The sequence below is a fragment of the Oryza glaberrima genome, chromosome 6, assembly GCF_000147395.1.
Source record: "Oryza glaberrima chromosome 6, OglaRS2, whole genome shotgun sequence".
Lineage (NCBI taxonomy): Eukaryota > Viridiplantae > Streptophyta > Magnoliopsida > Poales > Poaceae > Oryza > Oryza glaberrima.
The window spans coordinates 7,210,744-7,228,448 of NC_068331.1; positions in this window are offsets into that span (position 1 = coordinate 7,210,744).

The window sequence follows — 17,705 nt, forward strand, 5'->3', positions numbered from 1 at the left end:
ACGACAACGTCATCGCTGCAACCTACAGCAAGGACCAGTGGGGGACTCAGGTAGATGTAGCAGCTACTGGTATTGTGTTGCAGTTAAGGGTGTGTTTAGTTCCACGCCAAAATTGAAAGTTTGACTAAAATTTAAAGTTTGAAGAAAAAAATGGAAGTTTATGTGTGTAGGAAAGTTTTGATGTGATGGAAAAGTTAGAAGTTTGAAGAAAAAGTTGGGAACTAAACCCAGCCTAATTCTAGCCTCCTCCCCCCGATTGCAAAGTTGCTCGAGCGTTCAATTTCGTACAGGTGAAGATCCACCAGCTCCTCCGTGAGCCGATTGATCATGTCGTCGATGAAGAGCGTGGCGAGCCGTGCGATAGGAAGAAGGTGTCCATGGCGCCCTCCGCCGAGCCCCTCCTCCTCCTCATCCTCCTCTCGGCTTCGAGGATGCTCTGCTGCTGCTCATCTTCCCGTGTCGTCGCCGTCGGCATGGTCGCGCGCACGTGGCCCGCGGCCTAGTGCCCTCCCACCTTCTGGTTCTGGTGATGGTGGCGGCGGTGCAGAAGACCGGCGTGGGTAAGGTGGCTGCTGCTGGTCGGATCCAGCAACGGCGACTGTATCACCACTTTTTTTTAATTGTTGAATATAGTGTAGGTACTGATTCTTAGTACCATAGAACTGGCACCTATAATACATATTATAGATACCGGTTAAAACCAATACCTATGTTTTTGTTATTAGTACCACCAAATTGGTACCGGCTGGAAAACCGGTAGCAATAGAGGGTTTTGTACTAGTGATATACACAAAACGACAAGGTAAAATCCTTAATCCTTGTCCAGGACCAGCCAGGGTATATAAAACGACAAGTAATATACAGTTCCAAACGTAAATAAAGCGTAAAATACTTACAGCAGAGGCATTTAGTCCTCACACCGAAAGAGAACGACAGCAGCGGAAAAGGCGATCCTAGCGGGGCTTCAGCTCCACTCCACAGGCAAAACTCAACTGGGGTCTGAGCCTTGGTCTTCTAACTTCGTCTTTAGCTCAGAAGCACTACACTTCTGAAAAGGGGGAATAATAGCAAGGCTGAGTACAACCACCGTACTCAGCAAGCCACACCAATGATGCAGACGTGCAAGGGGATACAAGGATGGCTTGAGGCTATTTGCATAAAGGCGGTTGTAAAACATTTTATTGAGCAAACAGTAAAACAACAGAGTAATTAAGGTAATATTAAATCTCCACTGATCAATGCTACACCACGTTGAACAGGCCCAACCATCCCACCTGAACTACAGTGCATTGAGTCGATTTATTAAGGTGGGACTAATCATGGTTAATCTGGTCGACCGCCCATAACCGCGGGCATGGCTATTCGAATAGTTTTACTCTGATCAGAGGTGTATAACTGTACCCACAAGACACAGCCCCACGACACGTTACCGTGTGCCGACATGCCACCACGACATACCGGAAAGAGGCCGTGACAGGACCTTTCGCATAACCCCCTCTAGCCAAGCACACCACACCTCAGGTTTCACCCCCGTCCCCAGCGGGCAACGGGCAGTCCCCTCTCGTGCCTAGGTGAATCCGGAAGCGACAGAGGCCGTCGCAGGGCCCGCCCCGCTCCATCACGCCCATCCTTGCCTAGGAGTGTCGGCTAGAGAAAAGCTACACTACAAGCCCAGCCGTTGCCCACGCTGGCTTGTGGTAAGTACGATAAGTTCTTTTAGGGCATCCCGCGAACCGGTCCTTAATTGCCATGGGTGCGACCAGCAAAACCATGCACCCACAGCCCACCATTCAGTCGTATTTTAGTTTGATAACTACGACCAATTAAACATGGCCAGATGTCTCGAGTACGCAGCTCATCATGATACTAAAAGGTCTAATACTGCAATTATCCCATCAACTGAGCTAGTGGTAATTAAGCTTGGCTGAGCATAAAGTTCTAGCTAGGTCATCATAGTAACACAAGCTAGTCGATTTATCCCCCCAAAGTTGGCAAAGGACAAATATCAAATAACATGGCACAAGCAAGCAGATAGGTAAACCCTATTCCCATGTAATTAGCGAAACGATGCATATTTATTTGCAAACAATAAAACATTTATAAACAGGGATCAACATGCTCAAGGGGAATGTGTGACTTCTTCAAAACAATCTTCCGAATTCTTTTCCTCGCGACCGCGGACTTCCGAAACAACGGATTCTACACGCTGGCACGCAAAACAAGGAAAAACTCTAATAAACACCAAGGAAACAGTACATAAAAAGTAAACAAACATGTATATCTCAATTTTAGATGAATTTTTCAAGTTGAATGGCCCAATTTGGAGTTTGAATGAATTAGATATGAACTTTAGAAGTTTTGAGCCATTTTAATGAATTTCTAGAATTAATATCGATTTATTGCGCAATTTAAATCAATTATGACGTCATCCGACGGGGAGAGGTGGCGTCGGCAAGCGAGCCCCACCTGTCGGTGACTCATGGGTGACGGGCGCACTGTGGACTGAGTCCACGCACGCGCTGGTTCGCGGGCGCACCACGTGGCAGACACGTGGCGGCCATGACGGACGGCGAGCGCAGGTGGCGCCGACGTGGCACCACAGGGGCACCGACACGGGCGGCAAGGGAAGGCCACGTGGACGGCCCAGATCGCCCCGAAGGGGGATCGGGCGGCCACGGGCGAGCGGGAGCCGGCTCACCGGCCGGCCGGTCGGGGAGCGATGGCGCACGGCCCGATGGTCGCCGGCGACGACCATCAGCGTGACGGCACGTGCGGGAGGCAGCGAAAAGAGGGGAAAGGGAGAGGAGGCGGAGAGGGTCCTCACTGAGGGGCGCCGGCGATGAGACGACGATGGAAGGCGGCCGGCGAAGCTCGGGCGGAGGATGGCGGCGCTGCTCCGGCGACAAGCAGCGCCCGGGATGAAGCGGACGAGGGCGGCCGCGACCTAGGGAACCAAATGAGAGGGGTTTGGGAGAAGGAGGAGGCGCAAGGCGACGAGAAGGAGCGGCCGGAGACCAGCGATGTGGGGGGAAGACTCACCTCGCGCGGCGGGGAACAGGCACCGGCGACGGGGAGCTCGGATGAGGGGGACGCCGGGCTTCTTATCGTCGCTGCGATGCCACTGGAGGAGGACGCGAGGCCGGAAGTGGTTTGGAGCGGTGGCGAGTGGCAGCCGGAGTTCGCAGAGGCAACGGCGGCTCGGGCTGCATGTGGACACGGTGCCACGGCGGTGGTTCGGGGAAATAAAGGGGTAGCCAGTAAGCGGGGAGGGTCGGCGGAGTCGGTGGTGGTGGTGACGCGACGCGGCGACGGCTAAAACGGCGGGGGCGCGCGGCTGGAGGCGGCGGATGGCAGGCGGCTCGGTGTGGTGGTGGGAGTGGTGCCCCAGCGGCGGATTGGGGGTGCTGAGCTGCGGCCGAGGTGTGGCGGGGAGTGGCGGAGCTATCGGTGGCGGCGGTGCAGCGCGGCGATGGCTAGAGCGGCGGCTAGAGGCAGCCGGAGCTTGCCGGAGAGCAGCGGCGCATGGGCTCGGCGCGGGGAGAGCGAGGGAGGACGCAGCGGCTTGGGAAAAATGGAGGAAACGGATAAGGGGAGGCCGGGGATGCTTTTTATGGGCTCGGGAAGGCGGGACCGAGCCCGGGAGAGGCGGCAACCTGCGATGGAGTGGGGCGGCATCGTGGCGGGTGTGGCGGCTCGGCGTGGCGTCGATTCCCGTGGGGATAGACGGGGAGTGGGGCGGGATTGACAGAACCTGAAGTAGAAATGGAGGAGAATGTTCACACTTGAGGCAATATTCAGAGTTTCAGTTAAGTCTGATCTGAAGAATTCACCTAGGCAGCGCAGTTATTAAGATTGAGGGGCTACGAGTAAGCCACGCAGCTGAAGAAGGAAATCAACGGCAAGATACGGTTTCGAAGGGAGTTCACTTTGTCGTTTTATCTGAAACAGAAGGGAGCTCACTTTCCAGCTGTGATAGCTCACTTTACTTTGAATCTGAGATGTAAAACTATATGTGTGGCCAATGGCCTGAGTAATGAGAAGAGAAAAATCTGATATATATTTCTGTCTTTAGGAGTAGTATACTTAGAACTCTAGAACTAGACTTGCGGCATCCACCAAATCCACCATAGTATCTGAAAGTTAGCTCTGTTTCTCCATTTCAGAGTTCCGGTCCTGACAGAGGTATCAAAGCACTGTTGATTCTTGGCTCTTGATTCTGTCCAGTGAGGGTTGGTGGAAGGTGGCAGAGAGATTCCACTGTAAAATCCCCGAGCTTGGGCAGGATTAATCCGGTGGGGAAGGAAAGAACTCAGATCTGCTGAACCAGGGTTGGGCACCATCTTCTGGGTGTGTTCATGTAAAAACTCGGTAGTTCAGTGATTCGAGTTGGCAGCGGAAGATTGCTTGCAGGCTGAAAAGGGAGCAAACTAGGAGTTCCGAGCCTGTCCTGTGAGTAATTGATGGTGTCTAAGACTAGATCTCACGAATCCATAGATGCAGTGGAGGAGATGACAGAGGTGCGAGTGGAAATTGCTACGATGAAGAAAGATTTGGGGGGTTTGAAGGGATTAAAGGGAGAAGTTACTGAAATCAAGAAATTGCTGAAGGAGTTGTGTGCTAATCTGGGAGATGGGGATCGCGAGAAGAGGCCGATGGGAGAAGAGGGTGCAGGAGAAAGACTTTCACTTCCACCTGGTACGGTTTATACCACAATACTTCCTACCCATTCTTCTACTACACAAGCACAGCTGGCCACTGGGGTTGGTGATGCAGGGAGTAGCCAAATGGCAGTGGGTATGCAGGAAAACATATCCCAAGGAGTCCATTTCTATGTTGAGCCTAATACTGTGAATCCAGGTGGTAGTGGTTTTGTGGCTAGTTCTACTCAGGCAGCTCCATACTTAGGTGCAACCGGAGGTATAGTAACAAATCAGTTCATACCCACTCACATACCCACTTACTCAATGTTGCCACCAACTGTGTCATGTCAAGGAGGTCCTTTTAATTCAGGCCCAAGTGCCCCTGTATTTGATCACCCTAGAAGCATTCAGATGGGGGTTGGAGGAGCTGGAGTGTATGTAGAAGCAATATTAAAGGGACCAAGGATGGAAATCCCATTGTTTGAGGGAGAAGACGTAGTGGGTTGGCTGAAACAATGTGAGAAATTCTTTGAAATTACTGGTACTCCTCTTGATCAGTGGGTAAAATTTGGCAATTGCTCACCTGAGTGGGAAGGTAGCTTGGTGGTTCAGAGGAGTTGGAATACCATGGCAGCTCATATCCTGGACACACTTGACAGGAATGATGTATGATCGGTTCTCTGATGCAAATGTACATGAGGCAGTTGAACTTCTGCAGAATGTAAAACAACAAGGAATGACAGTTGCACAATACATTGATAAATTCGAGGAGTATGTAGATTCAGTCAGGAGGGAACACCCATACATGCAAGAGAGATACTTGAATAGTTGTTTCATTGGGGGGTTAAGAAGTGATATCAAACATGATGTTTGTGGCCAAAAACCTCAAGGGCTGTTGCAGTCATATTGGTATGCTAAAAACTATGAGAGGGCAGCTAATGCAAGAAGAGCTGCTAACAATTTTAACAGAAACAGGAACCAAAATATGCTTGGAGGGAATCTAGCAAGAAATGCTGTTAACAGGGGGCAGCAAAGAGGGGATGGAGATAGAAGAGAAGAAAAGAAGTGTTGGTTTTGCAAAGAACCTTGGTTCCCTAGGCATCAGTGTAAAGTGAAACAAGCTTTACATGCATTATTGGAGGAAGATAAAGGCCTGGTGGAAGAGGAGGAGGAAGAAGAAGAAGAAGAAGAAGAAGAAGAAGAAGAAGAAGTGGCACAGGGTGAAATACCACAAGGGGGTGAAAACCTTGGGAACTAAGGCTCCAGTGCAAGAAGGGAGGCAAGAGGAAGTCATGAGTATATCCCTTAGTGCCATATCTGGTTCATCTAGACCAGATACTTTTTCTGTGATCATCAAGATGAATGGGAAGAAAGCTGTGGGACTGGTGGACAGTGGGAGCACCAGTACTTTTATGAATCATAACTATGCTGTGAAAAATCAATGCCAAATTTTTAACACCAGAAGTAAGAAGATTGTGGTAGCAGGAGGAGGAGAGCTTAAGTTTGAGTACCGAGTCCCAAAATGTCACTATGAGATACAAGGGGAGAAGTTTATCAATTGTTTTAATTTAATACCTTTAAGGGGGTATGATGTGATACTAGGGGCTGATTGGATTTTCAAACACAGTCCTATTACCTTGGACTTGAAGAAGAGGGAGCTGGGAATTACTAAGGAAGGAAGGCTAGTAAAATTTCATGATTTCACTAAACCTGGCAAACATTTTTTGATTAGCGATAAGAAAATGGGAAAGATGATGAGAAAGGGGGTGATGGGCTGTGTAATTCAGCTATATGCCCTGGCAGAAGAGGACAAAGAAGAGTCAGTGATCCCTCTTGATGTCCAGCAGGTTTTGCAAGCTTTTCCTGAAATATTAAAGGAACCAAAAGGGTTACCACCTTCAAGACCCTTTGATCATGTGATTAATTTGAAAGAGGGATCTCAACCCCCAAATTTGAGACCCTACAGGGTTCCTCATTATCAAAAGGGAGCCATGGAAGAAATCATTACTGAGTTGATTAAGAATAATGAAATCAAGGTCAGTGACAGTCCTTATTCTTCTCCTGCAGTGATGGTAAGAAAAAGAGACGGGTTCTGGAGGATGTGTGTGGATTATAGACAGCTCAATGAGCAGACCATCAAAAATAAGTTTCCAATGCCTATAATAGAAGACCTGCTTGATGAACTACATAGGGCAAGAGTGTTTACAAAACTCGATCTCAGGTCTCAATATCACCAAATTAGGATGGCAATTGCTGATATTCCCAAGACTGCTTTCAGAACTCATTTGGGGAATTATGAATATAATGTCATGCCCTTTGGGTTGACAAATGCACCGGCCACATTTTAGTCCCTTATGAATCAAGTGCTGGCACCTTTTCTGAGGAAGTTTGTACTAGTTTTTTTTTATGATATTCTAATATATAGCAGAACAAGGGACGAGCATTTGGAACATCTGAGGTTAGTTATGGGAGCATTACTGAAGAATCAGTTGGTGATCAGGCTTAAGAAGTGTGCCTTTTGCCTTACCAGTGTATCTTATTTGGGGCATGTTATTTCACAAGAAGGGGTTTCTACAGACCCAAAGAAAATCATGGATATTAAGAACAGAAAACCTCCAACAGATGTAACTGGATTGAGAGGATTTCTGGGGATGACTGGATATTACAGAAGGTTCATCAAAAATTATGGGTTGATATGTAGGCCATTACATGATATGTTAAAGAAAGATGGATTTAAATGGGGGCCTGAACAGAATGCAGCTTTTGAGACTTTAAAATAGCAAATGTGTTCTAGTCCAGTTCTAGCTCTGCCAAATTTTTCACAGCCTTTTGTGATTGAAGCTGATGCTTGTGGGATTGGGATTGGAGCTGTGCTGATGCAATCTAGCAGGCCTATAGCATATTTTAGCAAATCTTTGGGTCCCAAAGCTGCAGCACAATCTGTATATGAGAAGGAAGCCATGGCCATATTAGAAGCTTTGAAGAGATGGAGACATTATGTGTTAGGGGGAAGGTTGGTGATAAAAACTGATCAGCAGAGTTTAAAATATATGATGTCTCAGAGATTGGTTGAAGGTATCCAACACAAATTGTTGTTGAAACTAATGGAGTATGACTACACAATAGAATACAAGGCTGGCAAAGAAAATGTAGTGGCTGATGCATTGTCTAGAAGCCCAAACATCAGGGAAGAACTCACAGGGAACTGTGCAGCAATAGTGGTTGCAGTTCCAGAATGGATACAAGACATCAAAAATAGTTACGAAGGAGATGTATTTGCTCACAAGATGTTAAGTTTGATAGGAACCGAAGATGATACAGGGGAGTATAAGATGGAGGCAGATCTGCTGAGGTATAAAGGTCGAATTTATGTAGGTGAGACTACAGAAATCAGGGGGCAATTGCTACAAGCATATCATGCTTCAGCTTTTGGTGGGCACTCTGGTGTGAGAGCTACTTACCATAGAATCAAGAAAGTGTTCTACTGGCCTAAACTAAAGAAAGAGGTGGAGGAGTATATAAAGAAATGTCCTACCTGTCAGGTTACTAAAGCTGAACATCTGCACATTCCTGGTTTGTTAAATCCCCTGGAGATACCTGATATGGCTTGGACACACATATCCATGGACTTCATAGAAGGACTAGCAAGATCAGGGGGAAAGGATGTAATTTTGGTAGTGGTAGATAGACTTACAAAGTATGCACATTTCTTGGCCTTATCACACCCCTATACTGTGGAACAAGTGGTTCAGATTTTTATGGACAACATTCGTAAGTTACATGGAATGCCAGTGGCAATGGCAATTGTAACTGACAGGGATAGAATATTTACTAGCAATTTTTTTCAAGAAATCTTCAAGGCTCAGAAAGTACAGCTGAGGTTTAGCACAGCATACCACCCTCAGACTGATGGGCAGACTGAAAGGGTGAATCAGTGCCTAGAATCTTACTTGAGAAATATGACACATCAGGAACCACAACAATGGTATGCATGGCTGGCTATGGCAGAATGGTGGTATAACACGACTTATCATACCACAATTCAAATGACCCCATTTCAAGCTCTGTATGGGTTTTCTCCACCATATATAAATGAGTTTGCCATTTCCTTTAACGTGTCAGAAGAAGTGAGAGTATCTTTAGAAGAAAGAGAGGGAATTGTGCAGAAGTTGAAAGCTAGCATGGAGATGGCTCAGAAACGAATGAAGTATTATGCTGATAGAAATAGAACTGAAAGGAAATTGGAACTGGGAGATATGGTCTACCTAAAACTTCAACCATACAAACAGGCTGCCTTTGGAATTAGGGGATCTCTCAAGCTAAGGTCTAAATTCTATGGCCCATTCAAAGTGATTGAGAAAGTGGGGCAAGTTGCATACAGACTACTTCTACCAGAAGAATCCAATATACACCCTGTGTTCCATGTGAGCCAATTAAAGAAGCACCTGGGAACTCATGCAGCTCCTATGCCTAATCTGCCTGCTGTAGGTCCTGAGGGTCAAATCAAGACTGAACCACAAGCAGTCCTCCAGAGAAGAATTGTTCCCAGAAACAATGAGCCAGTCACACAGTGGTTGATATTATGGCACAATTTGACACCAGCTGAGGCCACATGGGAGGATGCTACTTACATCCAAAGAATTTTTCCTGATTTTCAACCTTGAGGACAAGGTTGGACTGAAGAAGGGGGTAATGACAGAACCTGAAGTAGAAATGGAGGAGAATGTTCAGACTTGAGGCAATATTTAGAGTTTCAGTTAAGTCTCATCTGAAGAATTCACCTAGGCAGCGCAGTTATTAAGATTGAGGGGCTAGGAGTAAGCCACGCAGCTGAAGAAGGAAATCAACGGCAAGATACCGTTTCGAAGGGAGTTCACTTTGTCGTTTTATCTGAAACAGAAGGGAGCTCACTTTCCAGCTGTGATAGCTCACTTTATTTTGAATCTGAGATGTAAAACTATATGTGTGGCCAATGGCCTGAGTAATGAGAAGAGAAAAATCTGATATATATTTCTGTCTTTAGGAGTAGTATACTTAGAACTCTAGAACTAGACTTGCGGCATCCACCAAATCCACCATAGTATCTAAAAGTTAGCTCTGTTTCTCTATTTCAGAGTTCCGGTCCTGACAGGGATGTGGGCGCGAGGTGGAAGGGGACTCGGGTCCACGCCGGTTGGGACGAGGGGAGATGCGGGATCGGCGGAGGGAGTGGGCGGCGTGGCCGACGGTTGGGGACGGCCAGAGGTTAGGGATGAGCCCGACAGGTGGAGCCCACCTATCGGCCGCTCGGGGAGAGGAGGGAGGAAGAGGGATGCAACCTGCTGCAGACGACACCCGGCCAGCCGCAGTAGTGGATGGAAGTGTTCCATGAGGCCAGCCGCGAGCTGGATGGGCTAGTAGAGCGCATGCACGACTTGATGGAGAGCAGCGCGAGCTCGTCGGCGGCCTTCGCTGCGCTGCTGCTCGTCGGAGGAGACAAAGCCAGAGCATGGGAACAGAGGCACTGCAACAAGAGGAATGCTACTGCACGAGCCATGACCATGACCATGATCGTGCTTCTGCGGCTGCCAGCTAGCTTTGTATAATCTCAAGGGCTCAACTGTGTCGATAAATATAGATGGAGCATGTGTGTGTGTGTATATATATATATATATATGTATATATATATACACACACATATATATATACACACACACATATATATATATATATATATATACACATATATATATATATACACATATATATACACACACACACACATATATATATATATATACACATACATACATACATACATATATACATATATACATATATATATATATATATATATATATATATATATATATATATATATATATATATATATGTGTGTGTGCGCGCGCGCGCGCGTGTGTATATGTGTATATATATATATATATATGTATGTATATATATGTATGTATATATAAAATTGAAGAAGGAACATATAATCGGAGTTTTGATGGGCAATTAATTGAAGAAGAGAAAAAGTCTTTGTGTGCTACTGTGTTCTTTCTCCAACTTTTTCAGGGATTCTTTTACTAGTATTTGCCACTCTCTTCTCTTCAATATCGCATTCCCAAATTTGTTTAATGTAGAAGTTTATTTCGTTGATAGTGATAGTCCGAAAAGAAGATGGTGATGTGCGCTTGTCATACTGCTCAAGTGCTCAGTAGTTATGATGAAGCCATGTTCGATCTTGACTTCTTGAGGGAGATTCCTTTTATATTATTTGACTAGCTAGAAAAGTTCGGAGATAACGCGAACGGTTTTATCATATATTCACATGTTTTACTATTATTTTTTCCTTAACTTTTGCTGTCCTGTTTTTTTTTCCTTTTACGAATTATGGATTATTACGGGAACGATTCCTAATGGTAAAAACATCATCACGGTAGCTTTCTATGTATAAGTTTCTTAAATTACTTTTTTAGAATAACTTTTTGGGCCCCTTTGAAATTAAACATAGGACTGAAAAAACGTAGGAGTAGTAAAAACATAGGACTATAAATTAGAATAAAAGTGTAAAATAAAGAATTGCAAAACACAATAAAAACATAAGAATGACAATTTGATTAGACTGCGGAAAAATAAAGGAATTAGAAGAGAGATAAATTTCAAAAGAAAAATTTTCATGAGGTTCTACAATCTACATCATATTAAATTTCCTCCAAAATTTGAATGGTAAGAGACATTCCATAGGAATTTTATAGTATTTATTTCTATCCATTCCTTTGATTCAAAATGCTACCTAAAAAAAATTTCTATAGGAATAAAATCCTTCAAAATTCATACAACTTTCTTTTGAATAAAAGAGGCATTCACTTTGTAGTCAGATAATCAATATAATCCAGTCATCCATTTAGGCCCAGTTTCTTTCAGCTTGGGATTATTATAATCTAGATTATTGAGTCAGATTACTATAAGCTAGATTGTTGTAATCTGTAGTAGAATAAGCGGTTATTTATTTCTTTCCTAGATTATTAGAACCTAGATTATTGGGTTTGCAAGTCTAAAGAGGGAGTGGGGTGGTATGGTGGGTAATTTTTCACCCAATAATCTGGAAAAAGCTCACCTAAATGAGCTTATCAGATTATAATAAGCTGGTCTCCAGATTATAATAAGCTACTTAATAAGTTGTCCTTACTTCTAATAATCTAGATTATAATAATTCCAAGCTGAAAAAACAGGGCCTTAGTTGGGTTATCTCACAGGACAAGTACAAAAGGCGCACTCCAAAACGTAAGTTCCCTTTAAATTTCCATATTCCCGTTTGAAGATGGAAACGATTCTGCACCAACGGTCACGCAGTACACGTCATGATCATACATATTATGGTCCAGTTTTTTTTTTAATTAAGATGCAGATTTTAGTTTTGATTTTCGTTAGAACACTTTCTTTTTTTCGAGGAATTTCCATTAGTGCAGTGTTCAAACTATTAAACAGTGCAAAAACTTTCTATATAAAATTGTTTTAAAAATATCAAATAAATACATTATTAAGTATGTAATAATTAATCATTGACTAATTGTACGCTAATGGTTTGTCTTATTTTACGTGCACTAAAAAAATCTTCATCTTCATCTGATGGGGCTTTTGAGGTTCCGTTCTTTTCTCCAACAAGAGTTGAATAGAGATTAAGATTCTCGTGGCACATTTTATATTCTCGTGGCACATTTTTCAAACGGTTAAACAATGTGTTTCGTGCGAAAATTTTATATATGAAAATTCTTCTAAGATATCGTATTAATTTATTTTTCAAGTTTATAATAATTAAAACTCAGCCAATCATATGTTAATACCACCTTATTTTACATAAAAAACTTAATCTTCATTTTCATCTTTATCAGAAAAGAACTAGACTTGAACGGGAGATGCCTAATGCTTGACACTGATGACTTTGCGTGCGAGATCGATCGAATGCTTGACACTACTACCCATAATTCTTTCCTGACCGTGTTGGACACGCGTGGACAAATTAATTGCACGTACTGGTTTCTCGCTACATCTTCTCGAAGAGCTGAGCCTATCGTCGTCGCAAGTCCATTCGTCAAGTCATCTTGCCGTGTTTTGCTTTGTTGCTCTGCTGTTTCCTTGCAATGTGGTTCATGTCTTCTGTGTTTTTTTAAGGTAATCCTCGAGGAGGAGGACATGGAGTTTTTGTTCTAGGCCCTTTTGAATCGCAGGATTGAAAAAATATAAGAATAGAAAAAATACAGGATTTTGATAGGGATATAGGTGTAAAACAGAGTATTACAAAATATAGAAAAAATACACAAGAATGACTATTTGATTGGACCATAGGAAAAACGCGGGAACTAAAGGAAACACAAAGACTCAAAGGAAAGTTTTCATAAGGTTCTACCTCATGTTAGAATTCCTCCAAAACTTGCATGGCATTAGGCATTCCATAGAAATTTCATAGGATTCTATAAGATCCATTCATTTGTTTCAAAGGGTTATATAGGAAAAAATTCCTATAGGAATGAGATCCACTAAAATTCGTATGAATTTTTTTTGAATCAAATGGGGCCTTAAATTTAAGAAGAAGAAGAGTTGGTCCAGTTTATGAGGAAACAGGGCCTGAAAACCTTGCAATTACATGGTTAATTAAAGAAAAACCGGCAACAAACCATACGGGAGAGCGAAACCAAAGAAACCCGTGGGAGCACCACTAAGGAGACCCACAAAACTCATCCCAAACGGATGAGCAGCTCCAACTTTCTCTGTAACGAACAACTGCCTCAAAAATCTAAACAACTCCACCGTGGAGCACAAAAAGTATGAAGCCTCCAAGAAGGGACACTGGATTAGGTTTTCACCTTAAGAAAGAAAGAGTCCTTTAGTGACGCCCCCAAGGAGGAAGACGGCGCAGTGTCGACATCACTAACACCAGTCCAAGACCAGGTAAGGTTTTCACATAGAGCACTCTCAACTATCGATCACCTCTGCAAGACGGAAAACAAAGGCATTGAAGGTTATCATTGCCCAATTGGCCACATCGGCACATCAGCTCCGACTCCGCCCCAACACTGTTGCACTACAAAAGGCAGTGCCAAGGAGCCTATATGTTCGAAAGACATAAATTTGTCCACAGATTTTCATTTTATTTTAAGAAATAAATGACACTCTTGTACTGAAAGAACTGCCTATTGGCAACACATCCATTGATGGCTGCATATATAAGGTGATGAAAAGAGAGTACCAAATGTTCCCCCAAGAACTCCACAAATATATAATAGGGATCTGTTTGGAAGTTTCTGATCACTTCAGTTTCGAAACTTCTCTCAAAATCAAAAGTTTCCCGAACAACCAGTTTTTCATCACGATTATGAGAGATTATAGTTGTAGAATCTAAGAATTAAACTAGAAGTCATAAGCTATTTATTTTCTGTTTCTCCGAATTCTCGCCAATAGCGTTCTCAGAATTTAAAGCTCGCCAAACATGGCCTAGAGCATCCAAAACACAATAGAGCAGTGCAACCACAAGAAAACGGCTCTAGATGTGCTCTACAGTGCAGCCACCTTGCACCAAAATATAAGAAGTTTTAAAGTTGGACACGGTTATTAAGAAAGTAGGTAAAATTAAATAGGAAAATATTGTGTTTGGTTGAGAAGTGGAGGTGTGTAGGAAAAGTGAATGGCGGAGGGCTATAATTGGTTATGAAGGAAATGTTGATAAAGAAGTTGTTATATTTTAAGATAAATTTTTAGTGCTAAAAGTTATTATATTTTGGTACGGAAGGATTATATATTGAATACAGGTTGAAAACAAGCCACTACGTTCAGGTCTCGTTCTTTTCAGCAACATCGATATGCAACTTTCTCGTAGAAGTGTTAGGCAGGGCCGGCCGCACCGCTCAGGCCCCCAAATCGCAAGGGCCCCACCCCGGCGCCCATTAGGCCTGGCCCGCGCGAGATTGACGCCTGCCGCCTGCCGCCTGCGGCCCACGTCCTCTCCTCTCGTCCTCACGGCGAAATCGCGCGCAATCCCCAGGGCTGCCGGCCACATCGGCGCCGACGCAATTCTGCGCGTCTCCGCGGCTGGTTAATTTCCGGCTTTTCGCTGATCTGCATCGGCGCACCGCACGATGGCACGAGGTGGTGCAGGCGCCGCAGCCGCTGCAGCGCTGCTCCTTGCAATCTTGCTTTGCTTGCCGCCGGCAGGACGGTCACTGTCTGTCTGATGACTGATTGACTGATCATCAGGTTTCTGTTCAGGTGAGTGCAATATCAATACATCATTGATTCATTTGTCTGTAGTCTCATATGTTGCTTTTGCCGTGTACTGATGTTCATATGTTAGGTTAATTCAGTTGTACGGATAGTTGGACGAACCGATGAAGGAACGAAAGCCGCACTAGTGTGTGTTTCCTGACTCATTTGTTGTGCGTATCTCGACATTTGCGATCAACTAACCAGTAAGATTTTAAATTTATAAGTTTGTAGTGTAATTTATATGAGTTAAACCACTATAATAATGTTATTTTTTTCTTCAATTATTAGGCTATATTGTCTAAGAAAGTATGTATCGGGTAGCAAGAAAAGAAAAAAAAATATTTTCTATATAAATATTATTTCTAAATACAATTTAAATATTTACGGAAATAATTCATATATGTATAAAGTATATGTATCTATTAATTATTATTATATAATAATAAGTGCCTCTATATTCAATTTCACACCGGGGCATGGAAAGTCAGGACCGGCCCTATAGAAGGGATATCTTTATAGTGGTCTCTACTTAATAGTATTTTACTACCATTATCATCATCATCATTAGAAATGATTTAAACTTTTTTTAACGAAAAGCACGATAATACGAGTTTCATGTATTGATATAGTAGGAGAAAATGTAAGTCTATAGTTCTGGAAGACCATAGTCCGGAAAAAAAAACAATGATAACGCGCGTATACAACAACACCCGCTGCAAGAGTGAAATAGGATATCTTCGAGACGACGCCTCCAAGAAGGGAACGACACAAAGAGCGCCGCCGCCGCCTACCCCGGGGAGCCGGGAAATGGTTTTCACTTGAAGAATGAACCTGGGAGAGGCAAGAAAATGCGGCAACACCCTAGGAGGAAGACGGCGCCCGCAGGCGTCGTTGTTGCTGGCCTGAAGGCAAAGCTTTCGCTCAAATTTTCACCCCTCCCAAAAGATAAACTCCTGCACGCTCCGCTGCCGCCACCACCGAAAGCTTTCGACACATGGCCACCGCACCACCGCCATGCCGCCGGTCGACTATCATGGGGGAGCTCGACCCCCAACACGCGTCAGCTCCATCCACGTTGTCGGATTGGATGGGGAGAGAGCGAGAGAGAAGAATGGATCCCCCTCTCCCCCACACTAGCCCGCTTGACGCAAGAGGGCAAAGACCTGGAAACGGGGCCCGCCGAAAGACCGTAGCTCCCCCCCCCCCCCTGATAGAGCAACCGTTGACTCCTTCACGATCTCGTTGCCTGCGTCACCTCGGGCCACCAGACCGTTTCGCCGTTGCCCTTCCACCCTCCGCACCATGCCAATGACACCCTTCATCATAGTGCACCCGCCGTCAAAACATTGCGGCACTGGAATGTCCACCGAAGCACGATGCTCTCACCCCAAATCCAGTGAAGGGAAACCGGATCTTGCCTAGGAAGAGGCCAAACACCCACCACATGGACCAAGCCGCCACGTCCAGCACCGGTAGGGAGGCTCTCCTCCACTGTCGCCATCATTGTTGCACGGCCTAGCCAGCGTGCCACGCAGCATTGGCTGCCCGCCATGGCTTGGGTTCGCCACCATTGACACCACTAGACACCGCCACTACCACTCAACCCCGCCGCCATCCACCACTCCGCCAGCTCCAGCCGGGGCACGGATCTGGCGACCTCCTCCACTGCCGCCACCACCTCCAGTCCCAGCCGCCACCACCACCAGTCGCCGCTACCCCGTAGCTCAGCCCTGCCGCCGGTTACCTCTCCCTAGATCCAACCGGGTGGCAGGATGGTCCCCGCCGTCCCGAGCAAGTTCCCCTACTGCCCGAGCGGGGGGAGAACGAAGCCCCGCCGCCGCTGTCCTTATGGCCGCGCGGCTTGCCGTGCGGCCGCTCGGGGAGCGGCGAGGCGGAGGAGGAAGGATGGGGAGACGAGCGACGGCATCGCCGCAACGCGAGTCGCCCGTGGGGGAGTGGCCACATGAGAGGAAGTTCACAAAATACCAGAACACCTGTGCCCAGTGATTTAAGTTGTTGGTCTAGTAAAAAAGAGTTATACTACTAATGGTATGTGCTAATATAAATAGACATAATTCATTAGATTGAAAAAGATGAAAGGCTTGAATTGATTTAGGCAAAATTAGTTATATAGCATCAAAAGTTTACGTTTTTGGTGCCATAGCAATTTTGCTATAATTGTGTCGCCATATTTCTGCTTAGATTTTAGTCAGATTTTTGTGCGTTGGATCTGTGTTAAAATCCGTGCTCGAGGTTGGAAGGCCGTTGGATCTGTGTTGAACTGTTGATGTAGACCGGTCGGGGCTGACGTTACTACCTGTACCTTAGAGATCATTGTAACTTCTCGTACTGGAAAGGAGCGACCATTTTCTCTACACGCTTGTTGGAGTGTTCATGGGGTTTTTTAATAAAAAAATTGTCAAGATTAATGGTATACTGGCGGTCGAATTTCTTTAACAGAACATGAATTATCATTAGTAATTCTGGAAAGATAGAAAAACTCTGTTTTGGCTCAAAGCAGAAACTTCTTCTTTTTCTCCACTTTTGTGTATCCCAAACTAGTAAAAATGTAGAATAAAAGTTCTTCTAAAAGTATGTCAAGTTGCTTCAATTATTATAGCACGGTAAGAAAACGCTTCTGCCGAAACAATGTGCCATCTGTGGCTGAAATTTGCCACCAACCACATACACACTCATGCAGAGTACTCCAGGGAATGAAAAGGCAACAACACACTGATCAAAAGCAGGATGATCCATCAGTGAAGTGACCTCCACATCGGCAAGCAACAATAGCCTAAGGGATCTCATCGATCATCGTCAACA